Source organism: Aethalodelphis obliquidens, unplaced genomic scaffold, assembly GCF_003676395.1.
Source record: "Aethalodelphis obliquidens isolate GAN/ISIS:26980383/991018 unplaced genomic scaffold, ASM367639v1 scaffold31, whole genome shotgun sequence".
Taxonomy (NCBI): Eukaryota; Metazoa; Chordata; class Mammalia; order Artiodactyla; family Delphinidae; genus Aethalodelphis; species Aethalodelphis obliquidens.
The window spans coordinates 9,882,161-9,902,485 of NW_020837975.1; the positions used below are offsets into that span (position 1 = coordinate 9,882,161).

A 20,325-nucleotide genomic window follows, 5' to 3' on the forward strand; every position below is an offset into this window, starting at 1 on the left:
GACCGGGAAGATCCCACATGCCGCGGAGCGGCTGGGCCCGTGAGCCATGGCTGCTGAGCCTGCGCGTCCGGAGCCTGTGCTCCGCAACGGGAGAGGCCACAACAGTGAGAGGCCCGCGTACTGGGGAAAAAAAGAAAAAAAAAAAGATTATCTCTTAACTTCGCACGCGTTATACTGCTTTAAAAATAACGCTACATGATTCCCTCTCCTCAATCTCTTGCTCTCCAAGTTGCCCTGTATTATTAATGTATTTAGCATGGGTGATCCTTTGGTCATTTCTTTTTTTTTTTTTTAAAGAAGATGTTGGGGGTAGGAGCTTATTAATTAATTAATTTTATTTTTGCTGTGTTGGGTCTTCGTTTCTGTGCGAGGGCTTTCTCTAGTTGTGGCAAGCAGGGGCCACTCTTCATCGCGGTGCGCGGGCCTCTCACTATCGCAGCCTCTCTTGTTGCGGAGCACAGGCTCCAGACGCGCAGGATCAGTAGTTGTGGCTCACGGGCCTAGTTGCTCCGCGGCATGTGGGATCCTCCCAGACCAGGGCTCGAACCCGTGTCTCCTGCATTAGCAGGCAGATTCTCAACCACTGCACCACCAGGGAAGCCCCCTTTGGTCATTTTTGACTCATCTTTTTTTTAACATCTAAATTTGCTAAACCGTACTTGCATTATTCTTTGTTTATCAAGTTTTTATAGAACTCATTTATCAGTTCATATTTTATCTTGATTTGTGTATTGTGTATTTTCCTCTGAGAGAAACTAAATTGGAATATTAGGGTTTAGTAAGTGGAATAACTTGAATCTGAGATCATAAGACTCTAACAAATGATGTTTTGGAAGAAATATTGGTAGTTGGAACTTGCTGAACCTTTGTTTCTATCCTTTTAGGGAGTCTGCTGATAAACTGAGGGTTGGGAAGGGCCCTTGCAAGTGCTTATAGCTAACAGTGAGTCCTCAATGCTTAATGATACCTCAGAGAAGAACCTAACAAAACCTGTGATAATTTCAAAAACTTGTAACTTTTCTTGTGGTTATTTACTTTCCACTTTGGTTCTTTACTTGACATTAATAACCAGAAGCAGAGCAAAATGTTCTGAATTTCATCTTTCCTTTATCTGTTTCCTGATGGAATTTCTTAGGAGCAAGGAATTGGTCTAAAGAGAATAGGTTAGAGATATGGATAGTTTATGAAAACTTAAAGATATTCAGGGGAGAAACTATTCTCCTTTTTTTTCAGCCCCTCATCTTTCTGATTTGACTTTTTGCCAATCTTTTTCATATGCATCCAGCCGTGTTGCTACTTTTTTGGGGTTTGGGAGTAAGGCAGAGGCCTCAAGAGGAGAACACCATGGGAAATGGTTTGCAAGGAGGCCTAGCACAGAGTTGCTGGAGGCATGGGGGAAGTTCTGAAACTGTTCTCCTTTTACCTAGTACCCGTCAAAGCTTGAAAGAAGGAAGTCAAAGCAGTTTCCACTTTCACAGTCCTCCTCCCTCTGCTGGGCACTGTGTTAACTGGAAGTGCCATACTGTGCAGGAGAATGTGGCTGGTGGGATGAGAAAGAGAAATAAGTTAGAGCCCAGGGTCTACTCATTGTTAAAAATAGGTATCTATTTGGGGGCTGATACCGTCTTTCATTCTGTGAAAGCATAGCTAAGAATGGCATTTTCCATCATCTTAGTGCACCAAAAAGGCATTTAAAAGTTGTTAGGACTACAATGGTTTGGTTTTTTTCAAAGGAAGTATCTTTTTAAAAATGTAAAAGTATTACATGCTTATTTTAAGCAAGTCAGAGTTGTATATAGCATAAAATGAAAGTTGTTTCTTACTTCCTTTTTTAAATTTTTCTCATTAAACTTTTCTAATGGGTCTCAAATTCTGTGACAGAGTTTTGGTCAAGTTGTTTCCATTAAAAAGTACTGATTTTAAAAACTAATAAAACTGCCACGCACAAAACAAATGGTTCACAAAACATTCTCCTTTCCTTCTGAAGGTTTTACGATGCATTGTTATCATTAACCAGTCTTTTGCTATTAAACTTAAATGGCCAATTGAGACAAACAGTTCTGAGACCGTTCTTCCACCACTGATTAAGGCTGGGGTGGCAGGTATTGGGGCTAATATTCATTTAGCTTTCTGAGCTTTCTGGGCAGACTTGGTGACCTTGCCACCTCCAGCTGCCTTCTTGTCCACTGCTGTGATGACACCCACAGCAACCGTCTGTCTCATGTCACGAACAGCAAAATGGCCCAGAGGAGGATAGTCAGAGAAGCTCTCAACACACATGGGTTTGCCAGGAACCATATCAATGATGGCAGCATCACCAGATTTCAAGAATTTGGGGCCATCTTCCAGCTTTTTCCCAGAACGACGATCAGTCTTCTCCTTCAGCTCAGCAAACTTGCAAGCAGTGTGAGCTGTGTGATAATCCAGCACAGGTGCATATCCGCCACTGATTTGGCCTGATAATCACCTGAGCTGGGAAGCCAGCTGCTTCTGTCGGTGGGTCATTTTTGCTGTCACCAGCTGCATTGCCACGATGAACATCTTTGACAGACACGTTCTTGGCATTGAAGCCCACATTGTCCCCACGAAGGGCTTCACTCAAAGATTCATGGTGCATTTCAGCAGACTTCACTTCAGTTGTCACGTTGACTGGAGCAAAGGTGAGCACCATGCCAGGTTTGAGAACACCAGTCTCCACTCGACCCATAGGGACAGTGCCAGTACCACCAATTTTGTAGACGTCCTGGAGGGGCAAAGGCAAGGGCTTGTCAGTTGGGCAAGTTGGTGGCAGGATGCAATCCAGAGTTTCAAGCATTGTGGTTCCACTGGCATTGCCATCTTTACGGGTGACTTTCCATCCCTTGAACCACAGCATGTTAGCGCTTGGCTCCAGCATGTTGTCACCCTTCCAGCCAGAAATTGGCACAAATGCTACTGTGTCGGGGTTGTAGCCAATTTTCTTAATATAGGTGCTGACTTCCTTAACAGTTTCCTCATATCTCTTCTGGCTGTAGGGTGGCTTAGTGGAATCCATTTTGTTAACAACAGTTTCAGACCCAGAGTGTAGGCCAGAAGGGCATGCTCACGGGTCTGCCCATTGTTGGAAATACCTGCTTTAGATTCACCACCACCAGCAGCAACAATCAGGACAGCACAGTCAGCCTGGGATGTGCCTGTAATCATGTTTTTGATGAAGTCTCTGTGTCCTGGGGCATCAATGATGTTCACATAGTACTTGCTGGTCTCGAATTTCCATAGGGAGATATCAGTGGTGATACTACACTTGCATTCAGCTTTCAGTTTGTCCAAGACCCAGGCATACTTGAAGGAGCCCTTTCCCATCTTGGCAGACTTTCTCGAACTTTTCAGTGGTTCTCTTGTCGATCCCACCACATTTGTAGATGGCCAGTAGTGGTAGACTTCCCCGAATCTACGTGTCCAATGACAACGATGTTGATGTGGGTCTTCTCCCTTAGTGGTGGTTTTCATGACACCTGTGTCCTGGCGGCAAACCCATTGTGAAAAAGGCCTCACTTCCTTTTTAAATACTACTTTCCGGAGATGACTACTTCCTGGTATCTAACCTTCCAGACCAGAGGGTTTTCTTTGGTTTAAAGAATCAATGCATCACTTGGGTGTACTCAAGGAGTTTGATTTTTTTTTTTTTTTTTTGCGGTACGCGGGCCTCTCACTGTGTTGTGGCCTCTCCCGTTGCGGAGCACAGGCTCCGGATACGCAGGCTCAGCAGCCATGGCTCATGGGCCCAGCCGCTCCGCGGCATGTGGGATCTTCCCAGACTGGGGCATGCACCCGTGTCCCCTGCATCGGCAGGCGGACTCTCAACCACTGCGCCACCAGGGAAGCCCAAGGAGTTTGATTTTTATAACCTTTCAGAGGAACTTGACTGATGTTAGGTCATTTTGCATTTCTTAGGAGGAATTAGGACACTTTGGTCGTCTTTTTTATGCTCTGAGAGTTGACAGCATATTCTGTTAGAAACCTTTCCAATACATTGTAACTTCTGGGTTTTTATTTCCTTTTATAAGTGAAACAGTATTTTGGTTGTGGTGTGGTGAAAGCCCTGAAAGCTGGAGCTGCGACATGGTTTACTGTTCCAGTTATCTGGTGCTTCTTAGCAAACTACTCTAAAATTTAGGGCCTTAAAAAAGCAATTTATTATTATTTCACACAGTTGACAGGCTCATCTGGAAACTGGTGTAGCATCACTTCTTCCATATTGTAATGGTCAAAGCAGTTACCTGCCCAGATTCAAGGGGGCAGGAGTGGGGATGGGGACTGGACTGCATCTCTCAGTCAGAGGCCTAGCAGAGAGTTGGGGGCCATCTTTAATCTTCTACTGGTGGTGTGGCTGATGCAGTGGCAGTCTTGAGAGGGAGAGGTAATAATTACAGAACACCCTTCTCATTACTCATTCGTCTTCTGGATTAAAATTCACCATGCTTAGGCACAGTTCCAAGGTAAATTAATTTTGTTGTTGGTGGTAAAGGGGTAGAAAACATGAATAAAATTTGTTTACGGGAAAGGTTTTTAATGATGTAAGAAAATAAATTCTAGAGGAAGAACATAAGATTTCCTAGTCCCCACTCCCCTCGAGGAATCATACGTAACTTATTCTTTTAAGAATTGCTGTATTGCTTTTTCTTACTGAGAACGGTGATAACTTGCAGAATTTAAGAAAATGGTTTTTGAAGCAGGTTGATATATTGCATGTGTCATCAAGGGAGACAGGTATGCCAGTCCCCACTTCCTCAGAGACTTGCTAGGTCAGACATCCCTTTCCTGTAACTCAGTCCCCTCTAAATATATCCTCTTAGACATTGTAAAGTGCTTTGGGAAATGATGATGAAGTGGGTTGAAGGTAGCATGGTTCATAATTTTTCCAAGTTTTTGGCTTAAAATGAGCCCCCTTGTTTATCCTTCAAGATGTGTACTTTTTAGAGACTTAATGGGAAGGTTTTTCTTTTCCTGGTTGGATTTTAAAAATGAAATTCTCTTGTAATTTGTTTTAGAACTTGAACTGCCCTGCATTTTGGGGTGTGTGGAGTGTTCTCTTATCCCTCTGTATCTGTGCTTTTGCAGTTCCCTCTGTTACAGTATCTCTCCCATCACATACCCAGGCCCTTATTAACTACCTGTGAAACTTTTTCTCATTCCACAGTATTCATGTTGGTTTTCATTTGTTCCTCTTACAGCACTGACTTATCATGTATACGTGTTGGCGTTCATTCTAAACTGTTTGAGTGCTGAGACCATCTCAGTCATCTTTACTGCTTATTGCTTATGCTTTGCTTAAATTTAATGTGTTGAATGAAATGTACTACTAGGTGCACAATATTCCACTAAACCTGAGGCTTAGCAGAAACTAACACTGGAGTGTTATAAAAAATTAGAAGATGATAATATGAAGAAAGTTACTGAGCACCTAATAATGGCAACTGATATTTCTATAGCACTATACAAACTATTTCTGCCTAAGTTTAATTGTATACTTTTGACTTCTCTTGGAGGGTTGCAGATATTTCCTCTCCTTAACAGATGAGTAAAGAGAGTATGGAACTTGCTCAAGCTCACTCATCTAGAAAGAGGTGGAGCTAGAACTCAAATCTACTTAATTGTCTGAGACAATCCTGTAATGTATGCTTGTGATTTTTATTCAGGTAGGTTCTGCTTTAAGAAGAAACAGGATCTGAAGATACAAAATGGATTGAAAGATGATAATTGAATTCTGGGCTTTACTAAAAGAATTTCTTCATTATTTCTAGCAATATATTAACCAGAGATTTAATTTGCAACAGTTTGATTTTTGTTATCCATCGGCAATATACTGGATGTGAAAGTTCCTTTTTATATTTTGAGACTTTAAGAAGAGTAACTTTTAACTTGTGTAAAGTTATTTGCCCAAATTAACAAGTGCTAACAAAATCTCATCAGTTAGCTTCATACTAGACAGAGTATTATTCTATTAGACAATCAGAGCACTACAGACATGCAAAAAATGATTTGAGTGACTATTTCTCAATTCTCTGTAGTATGGTGTGTAATTAGTGTAATTCTGCATGCGTAAGAGAGAAGTTAATTAATACACAAAGGATGGCTTAGGGAGTAGGTCGACAAACTGCTCCTCAGCTAAATCTAGCCAAAGAACTAAGAAATTTTTTATAAGAATCGTTTTATGTTTTAAAATCATTGAAGAGAATAATTCTGTGAGTATTATATGAAATTCAAATTTCAGTGTCCGTAAAGTTTCATTGGAACAGTTACCTCATTCCTTTACTTAATTGTTGGCAGCTGCTTTCAAGCGCCAATGGCAGAATTGAATAGTGACAGAGACCCTGTGGTCTGAAAAGCTTAAAATACTTACAGAAAAGGTTTGCCAACCTGTGCCTTAGGGCATTAGTGCTTAATTTTGTCCTGTGGAACCTCAGTTGAGAAAGGCTAAGCTTACCAATGAAGACACCTGTTCAATTGCTGCGGTAGTTAAGAGTATTTGTATTTAAGAGGAGCACTATATGTATCACAACTGTTCTGAGAATTTGATCCTTTCTTTGCTCTGGAACGATGTTCTTTTGTCACTTGGTTTTGACAGTTGCAGCCTGGATTGGGCACCCAAGTTTTATTTTGTTCTAATGTCCTGAGGTTGACTAATTCATTGTATCTGATGCTTTGCAAAGCACTTTTTTTTAATGACTTACATTGAGATTTGCTTTTGAGAAGCGACTAATTGGCAGTTCCAAACTGGACAGATTGAGGCCAGGTAAAGCCTGTAGGTGCCTGTCAGGCAGCAGTGAAGTTAAAAATCACCTGCTGTCAACACTAGGGAATTTTACTACCATTTTCATTTTTTGAAAAAATGAAGGATCATTAGATTCCTGGAGTTGCAGCACTAAATGGGGAAACTGGGTAGTTTGCCTCTGTGGAATGTTCCTTTTGTTTCTGTAGCCTAATCATGAATTACTCTCTGCTTACCTCTTTCTGGCTTTGGTTAAAAATCATTTTTCTGGTAAGTTTGTTAATTAGGAAATGTAGAAATAGAACTACTTGAGTTGTCATAACTTAAACTAGCCATGGAACTTTTAAACGGAAGAGGGAGCTCATGAAGACTTGTTTGAAAAAACAGGGGAGGGATGTTTTTGCTGCCTTAACGCTGGTAGTTTTGTGTTACATGAAGCTGAAGACAATTATAGATGGGGATAAGGACTGTTGAGGAGAAAGCTGTCGACTTCTTCCTTTCAACTTCTGTTTTGTACGGAACTTTTATAACTTTGATCTAGTTTTGACAAGTGAGGTTCTTCGACATCCTGTTTTCCTGTAGAAGTAGATCTTTAAACAAAAAATCAACTCCAAGGTTTGACAGAAGTCTTAAAGCGTATCAGTGAATAGTGTCTTATTATTTGGGTAATTAAAATAAATTGCCTAGCAGGTTGAAGGAATTAGCTCAGATTCTACATTCGTACTGCCCTTCAGCAGTAGCAGCAGATGGCCAGAAAGTTGGAGTGAAGATGGTGGGAAAGGTGGGGAGTGTAGATCCATCACATCCTAGAGCCAGAGCTGTCCTTTTAGAGTTGCTTTGTGCTAGTTCTGTGTTTTTTTTTTTTTTTTTTTTTTGGTCTGCCTTCCCCTACCCTACCCCTTCTTTGGGGAAGGCGGGTGGTAAGTAATTTATAAACACTTATTTTCCCCAAATGATTTGCCTCATTTAGTAATTTATGCTTGTGCCATCAGTATCTTGACTTTGTTTAAAACTTCATCATATTTAAGATGAAATAGAGTTGTGGTAATAGCAGGAAAATGTCCTGAAGTATAGCCAATGGACTTACAACTTGATATATCAAGTGCCTGTGGGAGGGATTATGATGGTCCCAAGGAAAGAGTGAGTGAGACTTTCTGGGTCCTGCTACCCTCCCCCCTCTTTTCCCATAGTCTCATCTAGATGTGTCTCATCTCTTTCTCTGCCAAATCCCTTCCTCTCTGCTCCCTTCTCCTCCTCCGTGCTGCTGCCACTACTGCCTGCTGCGGGTGAAGTGGCTGTGTTGTGTCTAATTAGCAAGTTGAGCAATGGATTATGAGAGAGAACATTGCATTCACCCTGGGCACAGCCTTGGCAGGTTTACTACTTCAGTAGGGGCTTGCTTTTAGCCCTTGAGTATCTTATCGAAAACGGAAGATAGATTGGAATAAAACATAGGTGATTGAAACATAACCAGTAATAGTTGTACATAAGTACTAACAGAAGCAAGATGGTTTTCTTTCAGCTCCTTGGAGCCAGTCAGGAGAGGCTTTTTGGAAGAGGTGAGCTGAGGAAGGATAGACTGAGATTAATAAAGAGATTAAAAGAACAAAACAAAACTGGGATTAGGAGTGGGAGTGGGGGTGAGTCAATTAACACATACTCTACTGTTCATTTTGTGCCTGACATGGTTCTAAGCACTGGGGATACAAGTCCCTGCCCTCATGTAGCCTGCGTGAGGGTGATGCATCTTATGGGTGATAGAGTTATTTAATGCGGTAGAGGGCATAAGTGGGGGTTTGGTGGGAAATAAGAGAGGTGGAATACCCCCCCCCTTAAAAAAAGACCATGGTTAGTAATTTAAATATGATTTATAAGACAATTGGAAGGTGGTCTCATTAGGAGGCCTCTGAGGGACTATAATATATATATTTTTTAACATCTTTATTAGAGTATAATTGCTTTACAATGGTGTGTTAGTTTCTGCTTTATAACGAAGTGAATCAGTTATACATATACATATGTCCCCATATCTCTTCCCTCTTGCATCTTCCTCCCTCCCACCCTCCCTATCCCACCCCTCTAGGTGGTCACAAAGCACCGAGCTGATCTCCCTGTGCTGTGCGGCTGCTTCCCACTAGCCATGTATTTTACGTTTGGTAGTGTGTATATGTCCATGCCACTCTCTCACTTTGTCCCAGCTTACCCTTCCCCCCCCGCCCCGTATCCTCAAGTGCATTCTCTAGTAGGTCTGCATCTTTATTCCTGTCTTGCCCCTAGGTTCTTCTGACCATTTTTTTTTCTTTTTTTAGATTCCATATATATGTGTTAGCATACGGTATTTGTTTTTCTCTTTCTGACTTACTTCACTCTGTATGACAGTCTCTAGGTCCATCCACCTCACTACAAATAACTCAGTTTCGTTCCTTTTTATGGCTGAGTAATATTCCATTGTATATATGTGCCACATCTTCTTTATCCATTCATCTGTTGATGGACATATAATGTTATTAATACAGCATTTGAGAAAGAAGAATCCTTCTGTGACATACAGAGAATTGGAGTTCAGGGGTTTGAAAGTAGAGGCAGCCCCCTGCCCCTGGGCCCCCAAAAGTTTCATTTGGTTTTGTTTTATTTTTTTGCCTTTTTGGGAGTAAATTTCTGCTGTCAATATTCAGAGGATCAATAGGGATAGGGAAGAGGGTAGAATTCTGCTTCTGAGAGCCTCTGAATTTAGTCTGGCCACTCATATTTTTGATGGTTATGTCCCTGATCTGTCAGCTACAGCAGAGTTAAAAGGTATAAATTATTTCCATGGTGTGGTGGAATCTTAAGGTACAAATTACATACAGATCAGGTAAATCATTAGATACATAGACTTTTTCACTTCTCATTGAGACAGAGGTCAAAGTCTTTATTTATTAACTTCCTAGGTTCTTGAAAAAGCATGGCAGTTTTCTATTTTGGCCTCAGAGCTTGTACAAGGTCAAATCACAGTTCCTTATAGCTGCAGTTTCCTTGACCCTGTTATTAAATTCTCAATTTTGCCCCTTGAAATTCCTTCACTTTTTCTTTTGGACAGGGTATGTTTCTTAGCTTTTTCTTCTCAAAACAGTGTTCTAGCTCTCTCTACGTCCCCATGGACTAGCTCCAAATGACTTTGGCCATCTTGTGTGTACCCTGCCCCCACTCCCCATGCACATTGCCTAATTAAGATTCTTTGGTTACAAGAAACAATTCCATTAACAGTAGTTTAGTAAGGGGTAAAGTTTATTTTAAGGTCGTTCACTCGTTCATTCAACAAACATTTGAGTCAGGCATTCTGTGTCAGGCACTATTCTAGGTATTCAAGGATACAGGGAAATCTCAACATTAATCCAAGTGCAAGCTCCATGGTATACTTAATAAACCGGGATTTAAGGAGGCTCAGAGGATCTTAATAATAGGCAAGCTTTAGGGTGTATCACAGTCACCTGATTGCTAGGCCCTATTCCTAGAATAGGGCCAAATAATTTGCATTTCCCACAAGTTCCCTTGCTTGTGATGTGGATGCTGATGCTGCTCCGCTGGGGACCACACTTTGAAAACTTTAGTAAGCTCCTTTGAGGGATTATCTGATTGATTCACCTCTGACGACATATGGATGTTTTCTGATTTCCTTTTGCCATCGGGGTGTCTGGTATCCATCCTTCATCTAAACAGGAATTTTTCTGGTGGGCAGTTACTCTTGAAGGGCATGATGGTAGATACAGGCCATGAGACATGTCCAGTGAAACATATAACCAACTCTGGTGGGTTGTGTGTTGTAGTCATCTAGTTTTCTATATTTTGAGTTCTCTTCCTTTTTTCCTACCCACGCTTTCTTACTGTTTGTAAAACTTCACATTTTCTTTACAAAGTCTGAGTCAGCTTTGGAGGTTCTTTTGGGAGGGAGAGAGTATGATGTTCCAACTTTCTACAACCCTTTTCTCTCTTGAGGCTTAATACAAAGAGGAACACACGTTTACCTCAGTGATTCTCCTTTTGTCCAGATGAGTCAGACCTTCACAGCCAGGAGGATTTTTTTTTTTTGGGAGGGGGAGTGTAGTGGAGTGAATTATTTTTTTAACTTTTTGGAAAAAGTTGGAGGCTTATGAGGCTATTGAAGTATGTAGTGCAGATTTGAAGTAGGACTGGGGTATTAGGAAGTAGAGTAGACAAGATAGAGTAGAAGAAACACATAGAGATGAAAAATGTGTTAATGGAAAAGAAACTTTCAGAATTAATATCCTTATTGTAGTTTTCCTAAAACATGCTGTAAAGGATGTCAAGGCAGAGGTGAAACACAGTGGTGAAATAAAACAACCAGTACAGTGGAACAGAAATGTCCAGGAAGAAGCTGTTGGTGGCTTGAATGTGAATTATTTTAGGGTGATTGGAAAGATTTGCGATAGGGAAATGAAGGTACCCCATGAAGCTTGTACTTAGTGGTAGCTTTGCCAGGAATAATAAAAAAAAGAGGAATAGTCATTTCTTACACTAGACTGGTTCTTTCCAGAATGCTTTTACTGTGTTATTTAATCTTCACAAATAAGTTGGATGTGTGTTATTTTTCTTCACTGAGGGTGAAATTTAGTAGAAATTTAACTTGACTTGCTTAAATAAAGCCTAGGTTACTGAGTTCACGAGGCTAGACCTTAAAACCCAAATCTAGCTCATTATCTTTTTCCTTGGAAATGAGGTCCTTTTACTGTTTTCCCAGTCTTAGTTATATCTACGTAGCCGGAAGCCAGTGTCATCTTTGACCCTTTATATCCCCTCCGTTTTTCATCCGTAGTTCACCAAATTGGTCTTCCAGCTATATTTTATATTTTTCTCTCCCTCCTTGCCATCACTGCCACCCTAGGTCAGGCAGCCTCTGCCTTCTGCTTGGCCTGTTATGTCTAAATGGAGCTTCTTACTGGGTTCTGGTCTTTCTCTCATTCATTCATTTATGATCTTCGGAAAACAGACCTGTTTATGTTATTTACCCACCAAAAGAACAGGATGAGTGCTTACTCTTAGAGATAAAATTCAAACTCCTTGGTCTGACTCCAGACTATACTGTTTTACCTAATTACCCAGTTCTATCCACATGTACTTTCCTTGAACCACATAAAACTGTTGTTGTTCCTTACTTATAATATTCTCTGAAGATCTCAAAGTCTTATAATACAGTTATGAATGGATTTCACAATGACCCTGAATCTTAAAATAGAGTTAAAATTTTCTTTGATATTCTTGCTTAAGGCAAGGTCATATATAAAAATAAAAATATTATAATATTTTATATAAAATATATAAAAATTAAAAAACCCTCTCTGTCCAAGAGAGTTACAATTGGAAAAAAGAGATACTTGGTACTTACAAGGATAGATTCTCAGCTATTAGGAAAAATTGGTTTCTTAGAATACTCAGGTGCTCGGGGATCTGACCAGTTAGTGTTTTAGCATAGTTGCACATTTCCTGCTTTGGTTCCTTTTGTAGCTTAATATATTTTTTGCTTTGTTTGGGGCTTTTTGGTTAAAGATTGATTCTTTAAGGCAGGTTGAATTTGTCCCCTGGAGGACATGTGACAATGTCTGGAGCTATTTTTAGCTGTTATCACTTAGTGGAGAGAGGTGTTAATGACATCAAGTGAGTAGAGGCCGAGGATGCTGCTAAACATCCTACAATATATAGGACATTCTCCAAAACAAAGGATTACCTGGAAGTGGTCCAGTTTTTGGTCTGTTCAATTCTGTACTGTACTGTTTACTTGAAGTCTTTTTTTTCTACTTGGTCCCATATACCTCCAGATCAAAACCATGTTCCTTTCCTTTTTTAACCCAGCGTGGTATCTTTATCACCTCATGCACCTGTCTTGCTTTTTCTAAACTCCTTGCCTTCTTATTATCTCTTTTCCTGGAATGTCTTTCTGCCTCCTACTCATATACAGTTGACCCTTGAACAACACGGGTTTGAATTGCTCAGGTCTGCTTATATGCAGATTTTTTTTTCAGTAGTAAATACTACAGTACTACATAAGCTCTGGTTGGTTGAATCTCCGGATGCGGATGGCTGACTGTAAATTATACGGAGATTTTCGACTGCACATAGAGTCAGTCAGTGCCCCTGACCCCACATAGTTCAGGGGTCATTTGTATTTATAATGTCGCTTAAGACATAATTTTTGTGTTCCCTTAGCATTTGGTGTTAATTTAAACTAAATCATAGTTCTTTAATTTCACATGTTCTTTGTGTACTGCATTTTCTAAACTTTTAAGTTTCTCAGAGGGTGTCCACTCTCTGCTTTTAATCTTTTCTTCACTGTACATGTCTTTGACAGTTTTAGTACTTTTCGAAACCTGGTGGGCTTAGAAAGAAGAATATAAAAGAAGAGTTGTGAAAATTTGATTGTGCCTGGTTCTCTTGTAGGTCAGTAATGTCTGTTTTGATGTGGCCTGAATATTTCACTTCATTTTATATGACCAGAAATGCTCCAGCTTAGAATTAAGGGGTTCAGTGTGAGTTGGTTCATTCATATTACTCTAATATCTAAATGTGATCACTTACATTGGTAGGATAGTTGGGAAAAGAGGACTGGGTAAGATTGCATCATGGGAGACCAAGTTTGGATGGAGTTCTGTAATAGGTGGGCACAAGGGGCAGCATGAGAGCAGGGGGGGCACAAACTAGAGGGCAGTCAAAAGATAGCAAAGCAAGCTGCCTATTTAAGAAAATTGCCAAGGGATATTCCTGAGCTTCATAAAAGAAGCTGGATTTTTTTAAAACTTCTGTTTCTTTCTATTGTATGGCTTGACCCTGGATTTTGAAACCTAGGTCAATAATCCTATTACTAGAATTCAGTAATAATATGGCTAAATAATCTTTCTGGCTTAATCTAGGAACTTCAGCCATACTTACAACATTGCTTTTAAGGGAAAATGAGTTCTGAGGTCCAAACGATTGAATTATAAATAGATTGTACTCTAGAAGGAAACTTCTGATATATAAAATTTACTTATATAATATGGTTTAGTAAATGTGTTTTGTTTCCAGGTCTTTGCTTGTGAGCAATGTAATATGTAAGAAGTAGGAAGAAAATACTAAAACCTCTAAGAATCTATTTTATTAGGCACTTGGATAAATAAGTAGATTGCATAAAAATTCCTGACTGCCAAAATAAATTATTGAGGGAAAACACTAATCTTACAACGTCTGTTTTTTCTGATTACAAAAGTAATGTATGTTCAGAATAGGAAACTCAGACACACAAAAATACGGCTTTTATGGTTCTTTGCCATTTATAGTGTTCTAACCCGCTGTAAGTCCACCAGATAGAAATCAACAGACAAAATATTTTTCTGAATGTGCCATCTTTAGGGAGACATAAATTCAGGTAAAAAGCACATATATTGATTTAATTTTAAAATGTAGTGGAGGGACATATTAGGGCATGATTATAAAATCTCAGGTCCCTGTACTCCTTAGAGGTTCTTGGAGGTGGTAATGGAGGTCCCTAGGTTGTTTTAATGCATTTTAAAGCCTAAACAAATGTGAAAAGTGACTAAAACTTTCACTGAATATTTTCTATTTGTGAAGCAGTGTTCAAAGAATATTACATGTATTGTCTCCTTTCAGCCTTAACAACTCTGTGAGATAGGTATTAGTAATACCTATATTTTATACATGAGGGCACAGACTTAGATCTAAGTTACTCGCCCAAGATCAGTCAGGATTGTAAGAGAAGAGTTTGACTCCAGAACTCTCTCTTAACTACTATATTAATGAGAGACTACATAGGCTAAAATGTCAAGCTTAAAATAAAAAAAAAATTTTATTTCTCTTTTTCTTTTATGAGGACTGGGCTGGCCTAAAATTGTATCACTTAATTATGGTTGTGCTGATCAGAAGCTTCTGCAGTTCTACATATTTTGGTCTAAAAAAGCCAAAGCCAATAAATTAGTAATAAGAGCATTTTACAAGACAAGCTATTAGAAGTTTGAGGTTCACAAGAGAAATATAATAGTTCTTTGGTGAAGCATTCAGGATCTTGCTGGATCATGATATAAATGCCCATTGAATCTCCTTTCCAATTTCTGGTGATCTTCTCTAATATCAACCGTCTAAAATCCTGCTTTCTGGAAGATTGCACTGAGGGAATTACTTTGGATTCTGTGACAGTTGAATTTTATGTCCATAATTTAATTCAACTGTTAATTAAAAATTTTTTTTCAGTCATATTAATTCTTTGATAGCAATTTGAACCTAATGAAAGAGGAAAGGAATTTGGTTTTGATATTAGGAATTTTTTCTTAACCAGAGATACCTGCTTCAAAGGTTAAAATTTGAAGAGAGGAAAGAGCAAGTACCCTGTCTGATTTTTGTTAGATGAAAAGCATTACCTTTTCTTTCTTTCTTTCCTTTTTTTTTCGGGGTGGCAGGCTGCAGTGACTTAATGCATTTAAAATCTGGGTTGCATTTTGAAGTGGGAGAGCATATGTAAAACTTTATGTATTATGAATATACACACTTAATGTACTTTGTAATGATTGCTGCCTCATTCTGAGGAATAAATATGAAGAATTTTCTTTCTGGATAGAAACTTTGTAAAATAAAGGCATTGTTCATAATCATGCATAATACTGCATTATACTCTTCTTGAACTCCGGCATCGCACACGAGGATGATCTGTAACCCACTGTCTTTATTCTACTCTCCCTCTTTTAGACCTAGCCCTTCCTTGTGTTATCTTTGGTATTGGTTTTGTTTCTTCTCTGTTCTTATTTTCTGTCAGCTCATCTGTATGGCTTCTTGTAGGAGCATTCTTCTTGGATTCACGTTACTCTCCTTTCTCAGTACCTAATATTCCTCTTCTAGCTATGCCAGATACCTGCTTCTTTCAGTATTTAACATATTTAGCTTTTATTGACTGCTTCAGATAACACTCAAAACACTACCTATGCAGTGAAGCAAATACCACCTGCTGACTTTCCCTTTCCCTTATCTCCCTTCCTTTTAGTCAGGGTACCCTTCATCTCCACAGGCATACTGTTCATACTTACCTTAGGTCGTCTGTTAAGTTCTAAATTCCTTAGGGCACATTCTGATTTTGTTCTCTTGATATTTTGCATTATGTTGCTGCCTAATACCTTTGTGCTTTGTAAATAATTATATATATATCTCATTTGTTTCTATGCAATAATTTTGTAAGGATATATATATATTTTTCTGCGGTACGCGGGCCTCTCACTGTTGTGGCCTCTCCCGTTGCGGAGCACAGGCTCCGGACGCGCAGGCTTGGTGGCCATGGCTCACGGGCCTAGCCGCTCCGCGGCATGTGAGATCTTCCCTGGCTGGGGCACAAACCCGCGTCCCCTGCATCAGCAGGCGGACTCTCAACCACTGCGCCACCAGGGAAGCCCTGTAAGGATATATTTTATAATGTTAATTAACATAGTGAATACTGCACCTAAAATGCAATCCATGGTTATAACTGTCCTTTTTACATTTTTGTGCAGCTGTATTAGAAAATCCAGAATAATGGAATAGTAAAAATATCCCATATTCAAATATCCTTCGAAATAATCTTATTAGGATAAGTATTATATTTATTAACAAAATTGTTCACTTGTTGAGGTTAAAACAGCCTTGGATTTGGGGAAACATAAAAGAATAGACATGATATAGACTTTAGTTTATTTGCCTTGTATTGGGGAGACAAATGCTTTTTTTTAAAAATTTATATTACTGATTTTTTTTTTTTTTTAAGGAGATGTTGGGGGTAGGAGTTTATTCATTAATGAATTTATTTTTGCTGTGTTGGGTCTTCGTTTCTGTGCGAGGGCTTTCTCCAGTTGTGGCAAGCGGGGGCCACTCTTCATCGCAGTGCGCGGGCCTCTCGCCATCACGGCCTCTCCCGTTGTGGAGCACAGGCTCCAGACGCGCAGGCTCAGCAGCTGTGGCTCACGGGCCTAGCCATTCCGCGGCATGTGGGACCCTCCCAGACCAGGGCTCGAACCCGTGTCCCCTGCATCAGCAGGCAGACTGTCAACCACTGCGCCACCAGGGAAGCCCGACAAATGCTTTTTACTAGTGGATCTGAAGAACATCGTTCTGTGGAAACAATTATAAATAAATATACCAGTCAAACCATATGGGAATAAAGGTCTCTATTAAAAAAAAAATTGAGGCCCAGCAAATTTCAGATAATGTTTAAGATGAGTCAAGTTCTGTGTTATTGGAGGTTGGACTGAATCTCAAGAGTTGATTGAAATGATGTGTGATTTATAGAAAAAACTAAATGGAGGGGGTCACAGAATAAAGTAATTTTAATGTCATTTGGATCAGTTGGAGAAGTCTTCTTGAAGGAGGTGATTGTCAAGCAGCTCAGGCTTACTTTATGGATTATTGTGATGAGAGAGAATTTTAGGTAATTGGAAGGGTCTCACTGCAGCTTTACCCACCTCTCCTGCCAGAGGAGCACAAAGGTGTGTGTGAAGGCTTGGCTCTTCAGTGACCAAGTCCATGGGTGTGATGACTGGAACATGTTGTGTCTAGAGAAGTAGATCAGTTGTATTAGACTTTTCTGGATTGTGCAGAAGAGATGCCTTCAGGATTGGGACTGTGCAGTAGCGTAGGATATTATTTGCTTGTTAACTGTGTATTCACTCAGGGTCCTAATCCTTTTCAGGCTAGAATATGGATTAGGCCTCATGGACAGCTTAGAATCACTTGGAGCACTGCCTGATCTCTAGTGACTGCCTTCTCTGTGCCCTAATTGTATGGGAGGGTCTGAATATATTTGTCACCATTCTCTGTGCAGTTACCCTCTTTGGACCAAGTTGGACCCTAGCTGTTCAGTTAATCCATGGCTGCCTTAGGCTGGTGCACCAATCCCTGGTTCAGTCTGACACAACTGCAATAGCTGGGTCAACTTCACTGATACACAGGCAACTTTATGCCACAAGAACCTCTGGGGGCATTTTTTCTAGGGGGGGAGGATCGTAAATTTTAGATGGTTTGCAGCAGATACTGAGGGCCTTCGAGACTTCTCACCAGAATGCCAAGATGTGGTGGGAAGAGGTAGACTTGAAATGCACAAAGGTTTGAATAAGATTTAAAACAAAACAAACTAGCATTTGAATAGATTGTGGGGTATTCTATGGCTTTGAAATCTGTCCTTCTTGAGGTTTTAGGCTTATGAAAGACAATGGCTTCTGACGGTGGAGGGTAGTTTTTTCTTAAAAATTTTTAATTTGCAAATATATAACAAAAGCCTATATTTCCATCTAGATGACTAAAAAGCAAGGCATTGATTATAAAACACATCCTGTTACATATTTGTATTCGTTGATTTGAACTTGAATGGCATATATTGCTGTCCAACTTTTCTCACACTGTGAAACCTGTTTGTTAAACTAGGTAAAGAAAAGGTATAAAAGGTTAAGCTGTTGTTTTAGAACAGTCCTTTATGTAGTGCTTTGAAGACCAATATGTTTATTCCGCGAGGAGCTATTAATGCTTAATCGGCTCTTTTGTGTTTACAGTTCTCTGCTGCAAACATTATTTTTGAGTTTGCCAGTAACTGCACTGTCATTTCTTTGGACTGGAAGAACTAGAAAGAATAGATATGCTACCAGAGCCAGCATTGGGCATGTCACATTGACTTTTATACATAATTCTTCTACTATGATTATGATTATTTTTATGTACCTTTTTACCAACCTGTCCCTATTTCGCCCACTCCCAAGCCCTTGGCAACCACCTTTCTACTTTCTGATTTTGACTTTTTTTTTTCAGATTCCACACGTAAGTGATACTATGCAGTATTCAGCTTTCTCTGTCTGGCTTATTTCACTTGGAATAATGCTGTCAGGGTGCATCAGTGTTGTGGCAAATGGCAGAATTTCCTTCTTTCTCATGGCTGAATAATATTCCATTGTGTATATATGCCACATGATCTTTTTCCATTCATTCCTTGATGGACACTTAGGTTGTTTCCATACCTTGGCTGTTGTGAATAATGCTGTAGTGAACATGGGAGTGCAAATATCTCTTTGATACCCTGTATTCATTTCCTTTGGATATATACCCAGAAGTGGAATTGCTGGATTGTACAGTAGTTCAATTTTTAATTTTTTGAGGAACCTCTATATTGTTTCCTATTATGGCTGCACCAACAGTGCACAAGCATTAGCTTTTCTGCACGTCCTCACCAACACTTAGTCTCTTGTCTTTTTTTTTTTTTTTCTTTTTTATGCCCGTGCCTCCTCCCCTCAAAAGTCAGTTTTAAAAGGTTACATAAGTAAGGTAGATAGCTAGTGGGAAGCAGCCGCATGGCACAGGGATATTGGCCCGGTGCTTTGTGACAGCCTGGAGGGGTGGGATAGGGAGGGTGGGAGGGAGGGAGACGCAAGAGGGAAGACATATGGGAACATATGTTTATGTATGACTGATTCACTTTGTTATAAAGCAGAAACTAACACACCGTTGTAAAGCAATTATACCCCAATAAAGATGTTAAAAAAAAAAAAAAAAAAGGTTACATAATCCAAGGTATTTAAGATATAGTTCCAGCAGAAAAACATAAGCTCTGCAGCAAGAGTTGTGCTGTCTCAAGATAATCAGGTTTCACAGTTCAGGCAATTCACAATTGACTCACTGTCGCCCCCAAACTGATTAAGAATTGTTCACTAGCAATTTAGAGAATCCAAAGAAGTCAAGTGGAAACAAAAACATTTTGTAGGTTTGCATGTACCTCTATCAGCTAGATAATGAAAATGACTCCTGCAAAGTTAAGGCAGCCGCACACATAAGGCAGCAGTGGTTGTGACACGCAGAACGAGTTGCTTAGTAATGTCAGGGTCGGTTTTTTCTTACATTTCTGCTTAAAATATGAGCTCCCTCTTGTTCCAAATAATTTTTTACTAAAACCTAAAATAAGAATAAACCACATAAGGACTAAAATTCTATTGAGATGACCATGATTTAAACAGAAGTCACCGGAGGTTAAAGGAGAAGGCACTAAAGATAGAACAACTTGGTGCCTGCTTCTATTTACCCACTGCCTTTCAGACCCTTGGTATACCACCATGTTAACAAGGGACTGATTTCAAACCACAGTCTATATAGACCAATTTCTATGTAACACTATATATTTTTTTTCCTCGTGGTTCGCGGGCCTGTCACTGCTATGGCCTCTCCCGCTGCGGAGCACAGGCTCCGGACGCGCAGGCTCAGCGGCCGTGGCTCACGGGCCCAGCCGCTCCGCGGCATGTGGAATCCTCCCGGACCAGGGCACGAACCTGGGTTCCCTGCATCGGCAGGCGGACTCTCAACCACCACACCACCAGGGAAGCCCAACACTATTTTTAAAAGCTAAAAAATGTTCACCTTTGTCCCTGATGCTCCTTTCAGATCACAGCAAAAGTAAAAATGTAAAACGTTTCCCCTAGGCCCAGATATCACATGTCCCTTAGGATCTATCTCTTCAAGCAGGCAGGGAACAAATTTATTTACTTTCTTCCTTATCCATTGACTAAACATTAAAAAAAATTACTTCCCATCTGGTGTCT

General features: G+C 39.9%; 1 protein-coding gene and 1 pseudogene across 3 annotated transcripts in view; one reads left to right on the top strand and one right to left on the bottom strand.

The window, feature by feature from the left end:
• Positions 1-20,325, top strand: part of ZFAND3 (zinc finger AN1-type containing 3) — a 314,500-nt gene that overhangs the window by 30,536 nt on the left and 263,639 nt on the right. The gene's annotated exons all lie outside the window — the stretch shown is intronic.
• LOC113631062 (elongation factor 1-alpha 1 pseudogene) lies at positions 1,966-3,357 on the bottom strand (annotated as a pseudogene).